This window comes from Lactuca virosa, chromosome 9 (genome assembly GCF_052849685.1).
Source record: "Lactuca virosa cultivar CGN04683 chromosome 9, Lactuca_virosa_CGN04683_v6, whole genome shotgun sequence".
Lineage (NCBI taxonomy): Eukaryota > Viridiplantae > Streptophyta > Magnoliopsida > Asterales > Asteraceae > Lactuca > Lactuca virosa.
In genome coordinates, this window is record NC_136434.1 from 160,274,265 (window position 1) to 160,285,296 (window position 11,032).

Below are 11,032 nucleotides of genomic sequence, written 5' to 3' on the forward strand. Positions count from 1 at the left end.
CCTGGTTAGTTCCGGACTTCGGTCCGATGCAGTTTCCGGACCTCGGTCCGATGCAGAGGGCAAGGCCCTGGTTAGTTCCGGACTTTGGTCTGATACAGTTTCCGGACCTCGGTCCGATGCAGTGGGCAAGGCCCAGTAGTTGCTTTATATGCTATTGTATGGTATGTGGTAGTTTGGGGGAGCTCACTAAGCTTTGTGCTTACAGTTTCAGTTTCTGGTTTCAGGTACTTCCGCTAGTAAGGGGAAGAGCTCGGGATGATGGCATGGCACATACCACAGCTTCAGTTATCCTGGGAGTTTTATTCAGACATTTTGATATGTTTTGACATCAGTTGATTTGATTAACTAATTATGACATTTTGAGACGTATGATCCATGGATTTATCTTTTAATATTTAATATTATGGTTTAGTTAAGTTTTCAAACGAAAAATTTTTGGGTTGTATTTTTGGGATGTTTCAACACTCTTATGTTTAGGCTGAATTTCCTGACCCTTTTCATTAACACATTTGTTGAATCAACTTTAAGTGGTACCAATCAAATTAATGTTGTGAATAAGTTGGTCTTGGTAAAAGACTTCTCTAAAATTGATTGGTGCAAGTATATTCTTGATTGTTTAGTAAGCAGAAAACAACTGTGGAGAAGAGATGATAAGACATGCTATTACAGTGGACCTATACTCGTTTTGACAGTAATATTGTTGTCTATATTAAATATGTACTTAACTTTACAACAGGAATATGTATAATGAATTAATTAATGAATTTTAATCTTTTTGATGTAGCTGGTGTATGTATATAGTATGAAGTTCACAGGTTTGAAGATAGTGAAAAGTTTACCGTTTATTAGAAATGTTACGGGTGCTTTACTTGAAAAAATAGAGAAGTTGGAGATTAGTGCTGGTGGGTTTGGTAGGCAGTTACCGGAAAACTTTGAAGATATTGGTGATGATGATGGAATGGTTGATGAAGATGAGATGTTGGACGGGATGATGAGGGATTATGGTGACGAGGAGGTAAGCTATAAATTCACTAAGAATATGGAAAAATATTTCTTTCAGAATTGTAAAAAATGATAAGTTAATATGAAACATAAACGCATATGTGGCTGATTTAAATTGTATGATTTGATTTATAGTTATTGATTTATTTGGAAAGTGGAACATTAATGGTTTTATAATATTAATCATGATATGTTAATATAATCTTACAGGCATACGTGGATGTTATCGAGCATAGCTATGGAGTAATATTGTCCGAAAAGAAGAATATTGAAAAAGCTCTAAAACATGGAATTGAGAAATTCCCAGACAGCGTGATCTTGAAGGAGTGGTGTGAAAAAAATGAAAAATTGTTCAAAGAAGTGAATAATGCAGAGACTGGAGGAATGAAATATAAAGAAGCTAGTTTTGATGGTCATAGTAACAAAGGAGAGGCAGATGGTGGAAAAGAAGCAGAATTCTCTCCAGTTAGAGGATTGGTAGTTCATGGGGAAAAAAAGGATGATGGTGGAGGTTTCAGTACACCTAATATGGATAAGGTAGATAATACAGATAATCTAACCTGTTCACAATTCTTGGAGAATCCTGAAGTGTTGGCAACAACAATTAAAATGACAGATGAGGCTGTGTTGGAAAGTTATAAAAAAGAAAAAAAAAGAGGAAAGAAAATCTTGGAAACAGTTGAGGTATGTGAGGAAGATGATGACAATGGAAAAAGGGGGAAAAGAGATCAAAAGGTACCTGTATATGGAAAATCACCTTTTGTTGAAAGGATTGTTAGAATGAGTGACATGGTGAAGAAGGATGAAATGTCGTTATACAATTCAGTTTTTGCATCAAAAAGATATTATGGGTAAGTTAAATAATACAATTTAGTGGTTTGCTTTTAAAATGTGGTGTTATAACATTGATCACTTTATAATTGTCGAGCAGGGAAGAAATATGGAACATTGGGAGCGGGCATGTGTTGCATCAAGGATTCGCATATCATTTTAAAAGCAACACGTTTATTCATGCGATAATCATTGACTGTTGGTCATCATTACTCAACAGAATGGAGGAACTAATGTTGGATTAGGTGTCTAAGCCCATAACTATAATTGGTATGTACTTGAATTGATAGCAGCACAGTCCTTTTGGGTTGCCCTCAACCTAGCAACTGGACAAGGAAATTATGAAAGGAGAGATATTAATTTATAAGGTTAATAAATTAATATATATATATATATATATATAAATGATTTATTAATATGTTAATGGATTAACATATTAATTAGAAATCATTATGTTTAATTAACTGTTAGCCAGAAATTAATCAGAATTGATTTTGGGGTTAAAAGAATTAATTATAAGGTGCAGGGACTAGTTTGCAATTATCTAATAGTTGAGTGGAAGGCTCTAGAAACCCCCTTGGAAGAGGGTGGACGAAATCTTTAGGGGAAACCCTAATAATTTCGTCCATAGGGGCTTGGATAAGGCCCTTGGGTTTGCTTAGGCCCTAAGCAAAGGATAACTAGGGTTTCCCTTAAACCCTAGATCCCTCAGCTATATAAGGAGCCTCCTGGTTCATGTTTTTGGTCACTCTTTCTTTTGAAGAAACCCTAAGGCCGAGATTTTGCATACTCCCTCCCCTCTCTCTTCTTCTACTTTCCTTCTTGCTAGTCATTGGGTGTGATTCCATTAGAGACATTACACTTGTGGTGCTAAAGCTTCCAAGAAGATCAAGATCAAGATCAAGGGAATATCAATTGTTTGCTATAACAATTGAAAGGTATGTAAACCCTAAACCCTAGTTTGTTAATTTCGAAATTAGCCTCTCTCCTCTAGGGTTCTTGTTTTGCAATTCAAAGTTGTATGTTCAATAGTTAAAACATAGATCCAAAGTAGGTTGCATGTGAACTTAGGAATTGTTTTCTAGTTTATTTGTTGTACCTAAAACCCATCAGTGGTATCAGAGACATTGTTGTTTTAAATTGAATTGCTACAATTGTTGAATTGCAAATTAGGGTTTATAGCTATTAAACCCTAAAGGCCAATTTTTCGATTTCTAGGGTTTTGGATCAAAGGGTTTTTTTGAAAACCCTAGCCTCCAAAGAACCCTAATCGAAATTAGGGTTAGGATTTTGAAAACCCTAGCCTCCTCCCTTATGAATTTCGAAATATGCTAAGAGGATAACTAGGGTTTCTTGTTTTTGGATAATTGTTACTTAATTAGATTAATTGGATAATTATCCTTACCCTATTTTTCGAAATTAGAGGGATAAGGATTAGGATTAAATTAATTGATTAATTTAATTAGATAATCCTTACAAGATTTAATAATTTGATTAATAGTTAATTAATAGATAAATATTAAATCTAGTTAATTGGTTTATTTAAATTTGAATTTAATAGCTTAAATTTCGAAATTTATATAAACCCTTGAAGTTTTAAAAAGTTTTAAAACACACCTTATATATATATTATAATTAAAGGTTTAATATTATATGTATAAGAATATGGTCAGTCAAATCGCTAGTATGCCTCATTCACGAAGCTAATCTATAAGGGGGGTATAAGGAAACTGCCTATAAAATGGTAGTTGAATGGGTGTCCACTCTCACCCACCGCTTCCTTGATTAGTGGAGGGTCGTTAGCAGAACGGATTTGATAGGACAACTACTTCTCATTAAAAGTATAATGATATTAAAAGTACTAGAACATTATTTTCAAAATCCCAACTCTAGTTACTTTAGGAAAAATGTGAAAAGTATGCTAATCCATGAAATTGCACATTATGCTTTATTGGTCGTTAGTGGAGCGTGTGTGGTTAACCAGCACACTAAAAGGCACCAATAAAGAGTAGTAATGGGTATCTCATAATTGTCATTTTGATGGAGCGTGTGTGGTTTACCAACACATCAATGGTTAATGATAAAGACAATGAGGTTACCAAGCACATTTGCATGGTTATTCACATCTTGTTTGTGATCCTCGGCATCCCAGTCACAAATAGAAGAGCATAATCTGAGATTAAAACATGCCATTGAATAGTTTCAATGTATCTCAAAAGAATTAGGAATTTCACTTCGTTTGTTTCGTCTAATGGTGGAATTGGTGAATCGTCATTCGCCTACCTTTATGAAATTTGCACTTGGATCTCGGCATCCCATTTCTGAGTTGTGAATCTTCATAGTTGGATCCTAACCTTGATATTATATCTTTGGGTTATTCTATTAAGGTATCTTGAAATCTAACTAAAACTTTCTTTCTTTTCAGATGTCTACTCCTGGAAACACTTCTACTTCATCCTCCTCCAACCAGAACTTCTCCTTGCTCAATATATGCTCCAAAGTCGTTATGGATGGCTCAAACTATAACGATTGGATGCGCAACATCAAGATGACTCTTCGTTTCGAGAACAAAGAATATGTTCTTGAAAAGGAGCTCAAAGAGCTTGATGAGAATGAAGCTACTCCTGAAGATCTTGCTGCCTACAAGAAACATTACGATGATGCTACCAAAGTGGCATGCATCATGGTGGCAACTATGTCCCCAGAACTGCAGAGGTACTATGAGGACTACTGGCCTTTCGAGATGAACAAGGACCTTATGGAAAAGTACCATAAGCGAGCTCGTCAAGAAAAGTTCGAAGTAGTCAAGTCACTCATGGCTTGCAAGATGAAAGATGGGGAGTCAGTTGTGTCACATGTGCAAAGAATGCAACGCTACATAGAGCCTTTGGTCAAGCTCAATATTCACTTTGATGAGGAATTGGCCATTGACATGGTTTTGAACTCACTTCCTGAATGTTATGGTCAGTTTATTCTAACTTACCATTTAAACAATACAGAGTAAACCTTGGCCCAATTGCACAACTTGTTGCAGACAGTTGAGGCAGGGATGAAGGGTAAAAGTATACCCTCCACACCTACGAGTGCCCCTGTTTTGGCTATTGGACAGGGAAAGGGGAAAAAGAGGCAAGGTCCTCCCAAACAAAACTGGAAGAGCAAGGCTCAAGCTGGGTCATCTAGTAATGGCCCAAAGGCTAAGCCCAATGGTTCCACTCCCCATGTTTCTGATCCAAAAGAGGCAGTTTGCTTTTACTGCAACCAAAAAGGGCATTGGAAGAGATCTTGCCCACAATATCTGCAAGATATCAAGGATGGCAAAGTGAAGCCATCTTCGGCAGGTATTTACACTATTTCTGCTAATAACTCATTATCTTCTCGTTCATGGGTCCTTGATACAGGATGTGGTTTTCATATCTGTTCTGATTTGCAGGGTCTAAAGGAAAGTGAGGAGATAGAGCGAGGAAGGATAAACCTGATCATGGGAAACAGAAAGTCTTCACCAGTAACCAAGATCGGAGTTTATCAGCTTCTGCTTAGTAATGATGTTAGATTAGATTTAACAAATTGTTGCTATTCGTCTGAGATGACGAGAAACATTATTTCATTTCATGCATTGTTCAGACAAGGTTTTACATATTCTTTTAATGATTTGAATGGTTCAATTTCTGTTTATAAGAATGGTGTTTTTATGTTTGAAGCTTTACCTTGTAATGGTGTGTATGAAACAGTGACTTATGTTGATAGCCTAGGAAATAGTGTACTTAATATTGACTTGTCTAATAGTGTAGACAAGGCATGCTTGTGGAATTGTCGTCTTGGACACATTAACAAGAAACGCATAGCCCAACTCCAAAAGGATGGAGTGTTGGAATCATTTGACCTAAAGTCAGATGATATGTGTGAATCTTGTCTTTTGGGAAAGATGACAAAATCACCATTCACAGGGTCTTGTGAAAGAGGTGAAGGTCTGTTGGATCTCATACACACGGATGTGCGTGGGCCCTTCAGATCAACTACAAGAGATGCTAATCGATTCTATGTGACTTTCACTGACGATTATAGCAGATATGGATATATCTACTTGATCAAGCATAAGTCAGAAACTTTTGAAAAGTTCAAAGAGTTTAAGCATGAAGTCGAAAATCAATTAGGCAGAAAGATAAAGATACTTAGATCCGATAGAGGCGGGGAGTATCTTAGTATCGAGTTTAACGACTATCTGAAAGAATGTGGGATAGTCTCACAATTGACTCCTCCTAGGACACCACAGTTAAATGGTGTAGCTGAGAGGCGTAATCGAACCTTGTTAGACATGGTTCGTTCTATGATGAGTCGGGCTTCGCTTCCCATTCACTTCTGGGGGTATGCCTTAGAGACAGCCGCCCACATCCTCAATCTTGTCCCTACAAAGAAGGTTGCCAAAACACCTCACGAAATGTGGACAGGGAAAGTTCCCTCGTTAGCACATATTAAAGTCTGGGGTTGTGAAGCTTTCGTAAGACGAGAGACTCACGACAAGCTAGCAGCTAGAAGTGAGAAATGTGTTTTCATTGGTTACCCAAAGCAGTCATTTGGATATTTGTTCTACAGGCCTAGTGAGAACGTGGTCTTTGTAGCACGAAGAGGAGTCTTTCTTGAAAGAGAGCTCATATTCAAAGAGGACAGTGGGAGCACTATTGACCTTGAAGAAATTCAAGAGTCAGCCAATGAAGGAACCTTAGATGACACTAGCACTCAACCAGAGGAAACAGTTCCTGTTGAACCAATCGATAACTCATTACCTCTTAGAAGATCCACTAGGGTGAGTGTGCCACCTGAGTTGTATGGTTTTCATATTACTTCAGATGGTGACACATTCATAAGTGACAGAACACTGGTAAACTTAGATGAACCAGTCACTTATAAGGAAGCAATGGCCGGCCCAGAGGCTTCCAAGTGGAAAGAGGCAATGGACAGCGAGATTAAGTCCATGTATGACAACCAAGTTTGGAATTTGGTTGATAGTGCACCAGGTCGTAAGACAGTTGGGTGCAAATGGATCTTCAAGAAGAAGACAGACATGGATGGAAATGTGCACACATTCAAGGCTCGACTGGTTGCAAAAGGTTTCACTCAAACCCCAGGGGTTGACTATGATGAGACCTTCTCGCCAGTGGCTAAGATTAAATCTATTAGGATATTGCTCGCCATAACTGCCTTTAATGATTATGAAATCTGGCAGATGGATGTCAAAACTGCTTTCCTTAATGGGAAGTTGGCTGAAGATGTTTACATGAGTCAGCCAGAGGGTTTTGTTGATGCAAAGTTCCCCAATAGAGTGTGCAAGCTTGAGAAATCCATTTATGGATTGAAACAAGCATCTCGCAGTTGGAATCTTTGCTTCCATGAGAAAGTCAAAGAGTTTGGTTTCTCTAGAAGTGAAGATGAGTTCTGTGTGTATATCAAGGCTAGTGGGAGTATAGTAACTTTTCTGGTGTTGTATGTCGATGACATATTACTCATTGGTAACGACGTTCCAACCTTGAAAGAAGTTAAGTCTTGGCTTGGAAAGTGTTTTGCCATGAAAGACCTTGGAGAAGCTGCCTATATTCTTGGGATTAGAATATTGAGAGATAGAAAGAAGAGACTAATTGGACTTAGTCAGAGCACATACTTGGATAAGGTACTAAAGAGGTTTAGTATGGAAAATTCCAAGAAGGGAGAGCTACTTATCCAGAGCAATACCAAATTGAGTAAGACTCAATGCCCGAGTACAGATGTTGAAATAGATGACATGAGTCGTGTACCTTATGCTTCCGCTGTCGGATCGATCATGTATGCTATGACATGTACTCGCCCTGATGTGACATTTGCTTTGAGCATGGTCAGTCGCTATCAGGGAAACCCAGGTAGAGCTCATTGGATAGCAGTTAAGAATATACTCAAGTATTTGCGAAGGACAAAGGACTGGGTTCTTGTGCTTGGTGGCAGTGATACTTTGAGAGTAGATGGTTACAGTGATGCCAGCTTTCAGACGGATAGAGATAACTTCCGTTCTCAGTCGGGCTGGGTATTTTTACTGAATGGAGGAGCAGTTACTTGGAAGAGTTCCAAGCAAAATACGGTGGCTGATTCTACTTGTGAATCAGAGTACATTGCAGCAAGTGAAGCGTCGAAAGAAGCAGCTTGGTTGAGGAACTTCATCGGGGATCTCGGAGTTGTTCCAACCATCCAGGAGCCTATGGAACTGTTCTGCGATAATGAAGGAGCGGTTGCCTTGACAAAGGAACCGAGAGATCATGGTAAGACCAGACATATCGACAGAAAGTACCATTTCATTAGACATAGAGTTGAAGAAGGCCATCTTATAGTAAAGAGGGTGTCATCTGAAGATAACCCAACAGATCCCCTCACAAAGGGTCTGAGTAGGGCTAAGCATATTCAGCATGCTCGGAGCATAGGACTGAAAGATGATATTAGTTTTAGTAGTTAGATTAGTTTTTGAAACTTGTAACAAAGTAAATGTAATTGACTTTTGGTGATTAAATAATAAAGTATTATTTATAAGTTTGGCTACTACCTTTTGTCAATTGTTTATTATTGTGTTTCATATTTTGCATGTTTTACTTCCTGAATAATGAGATTATTCAAACTCCACAGTCGCTCGTACTCTTGGAAGTAAGTAGTGAATTAAGACTGTCATGAATTGGATTGCAGATTGTCTAAGGATAGACATGGCAATAGAATTGCTGCAACGTTCATGAGTACTCAGAAATTGAGATTTGAGTATTGGATAAACCCTCGCTCAGAGTATTACTTCATGGAATTCATCACGAGTAATACTGAGACGATAATATCTTATAATCTTGAAACGAAGATATATGAGTTGTAATTTACAAGTCGGTTGTGCATTGGTGATACGAAAACGCATCAGTAACTTGGTGTTATAAAACGTATTGTCATGCATAATTTGATGAGTAAAAGATACAAGCATATGAGTCAACGTTTATTCGTTCCTTTTGCCCTAACAGGAAAAGCGATATCTGTGGGCCCCTCGATGATTTGGTGTTGACTTATGTGCTGGGCCCAACCAGGACTAAATTGATGTGTTCGATTAGAAGTCCTACATCATCACAAATCAGGAATCGGGAAACATAGATTCTGGACAAACAGATTGATTACATTCCATGTCTTTTGTCTGGGGATATCAAGCAGAACGAAGGGTTATATGATCACTTATCTTAGGACACGTAACTGACTGGGTCAGAGTTCGGCAGCAGCTTTTTGGAAGCTACAATTTGCTGGTCAAATTTAGAAGGCATACTAGCAATTATAGTTACAGACTTATCCAAGTGGGAGACTGTTGGATTAGGTGTCTAAGCCCATAACTATAATTGGTATGTACTTGAATTGATAGCAGCACAGTCCTTTTGGGTTGCCCTCAACCTAGCAACTGGACAAGGAAATTATGAAAGGAGAGATATTAATTTATAAGGTTAATAAATTAATATATATATATATATATATATATATATATATATATATATATAAATGATTTATTAATATGTTAATGGATTAACATATTAATTAGAAATCATTATGTTTAATTAACTGTTAGCCATAAATTAATCAGAATTGATTTTGGGGTTAAAAGAATTAATTATAAGGTGCAGGGACTAGTTTGCAATTATCTAATAGTTGAGTGGAAGGCTCTAGAAACCCCCTTGGAAGAGGGTGGACGAAATCTTTAGGGGAAACCCTAATAATTTCGTCCATATGGGCTTGGATAAGGCCCTTGGGTTTGCTTAGGCCCTAAGCAAAGGATAACTAGGGTTTCCCTTAAACCCTAGATCCCTCAGCTATATAAGGAGCCTCCTGGTTCATGTTTTTGGTCACTCTTTCTTTTGAAGAAACCCTAAGGCCGAGATTTTGCATACTCCCTCCCCTATCTCTTATTCTACTTTCCTTCTTGCTAGTCATTGGGTGTGATTCCATTAGAGGCATTACACTTGTGGTGCTAAAGCTTCCAAGAAGATCAAGATCAAGATCAAGGGAATATCAATTGTTTGCTATAACAATTGAAAGGTATGTAAACCCTAAACCCTAGTTTGTTAATTTCGAAATTAGCCTCTCTCCTCTAGGGTTCTTGTTTTGCAATTCAAAGTTGTATGTTCAATAGTTAAAACATAGATCCAAAGTAGGTTGCATGTGAACTTAGGAATTGTTTTCTAGTTTATTTGTTGTACCTAAAACCCATCAACTAAGGGATGTAGGATCAGTTTCTAGAGTTTTCTTTGACACAAATTTTTTGGTAAGTTTTTAAATTAAATTTAGTTCCAGTCCAATAATATGTGTTTTATTGATTGGTTTATTAATGTGTACAGGTAGACGAGATACTGGGTGGATCATTGTCACCTGAAAGAACTCAAAAATTATTTGATTCGATGTTGAAACTCCACCTTAAAAGTCTACCAAAACAGGAAAAGCTGAAGGATATTGGACTGGTGATTTAATTAAACATTGTTTTTTATCAATTACAACCCTAACATACAAACCTATCTTATTGGACTACTATGTGTTTTGTAACAGGTTTTCTTCCCAATAGTTGAAAAAGCAAATATTATCTAATATGCTTTGATCTAAGGGTTCCAACATACTACATTATAGACCATGTGACCCGAAATGGTTCTGTTGAGGAAATCTATGGAATAAAACCCGTTCATGTGGTATGTTGAAGCTTTATTTTTTGAAAGATTTAAAATACATGAGTTTATGATTGAATTGTAAAATGATTGTATTGTATCGCATAAAAAGTTGCTTGGGAACTATTTAAAAACAGAGAATTACCAAAAGTCAACAGCTTTCAACAAGATTAAAGCTCGTGTCATGAAAATGACATGGAAAGTAGAGAAAGAAGGATCAGACTGTGGAGTATATCTTATGAGGCATATGGAGTCATATATGGGGGAAAATGAAGGGCGTTGGGATTGCGGTTTTACAGGAAAAAAACAGAGTGATTTACTTGCATTAAATAATCTACGAATCAAAAACATGGCAAAGCTTATGAAATCGGAGTACAACAAACATAAAAGTATGTTGGAGAAAGATGCAGAAGCGTATGAGAGGCTCGATCCATTGCAGATATTGGCTATGATGAATGAAGTGAAGGAAATCAGGGAGAAGCAGAAACGTGGAAGGCGTCGATTTTAAGATGGGCATT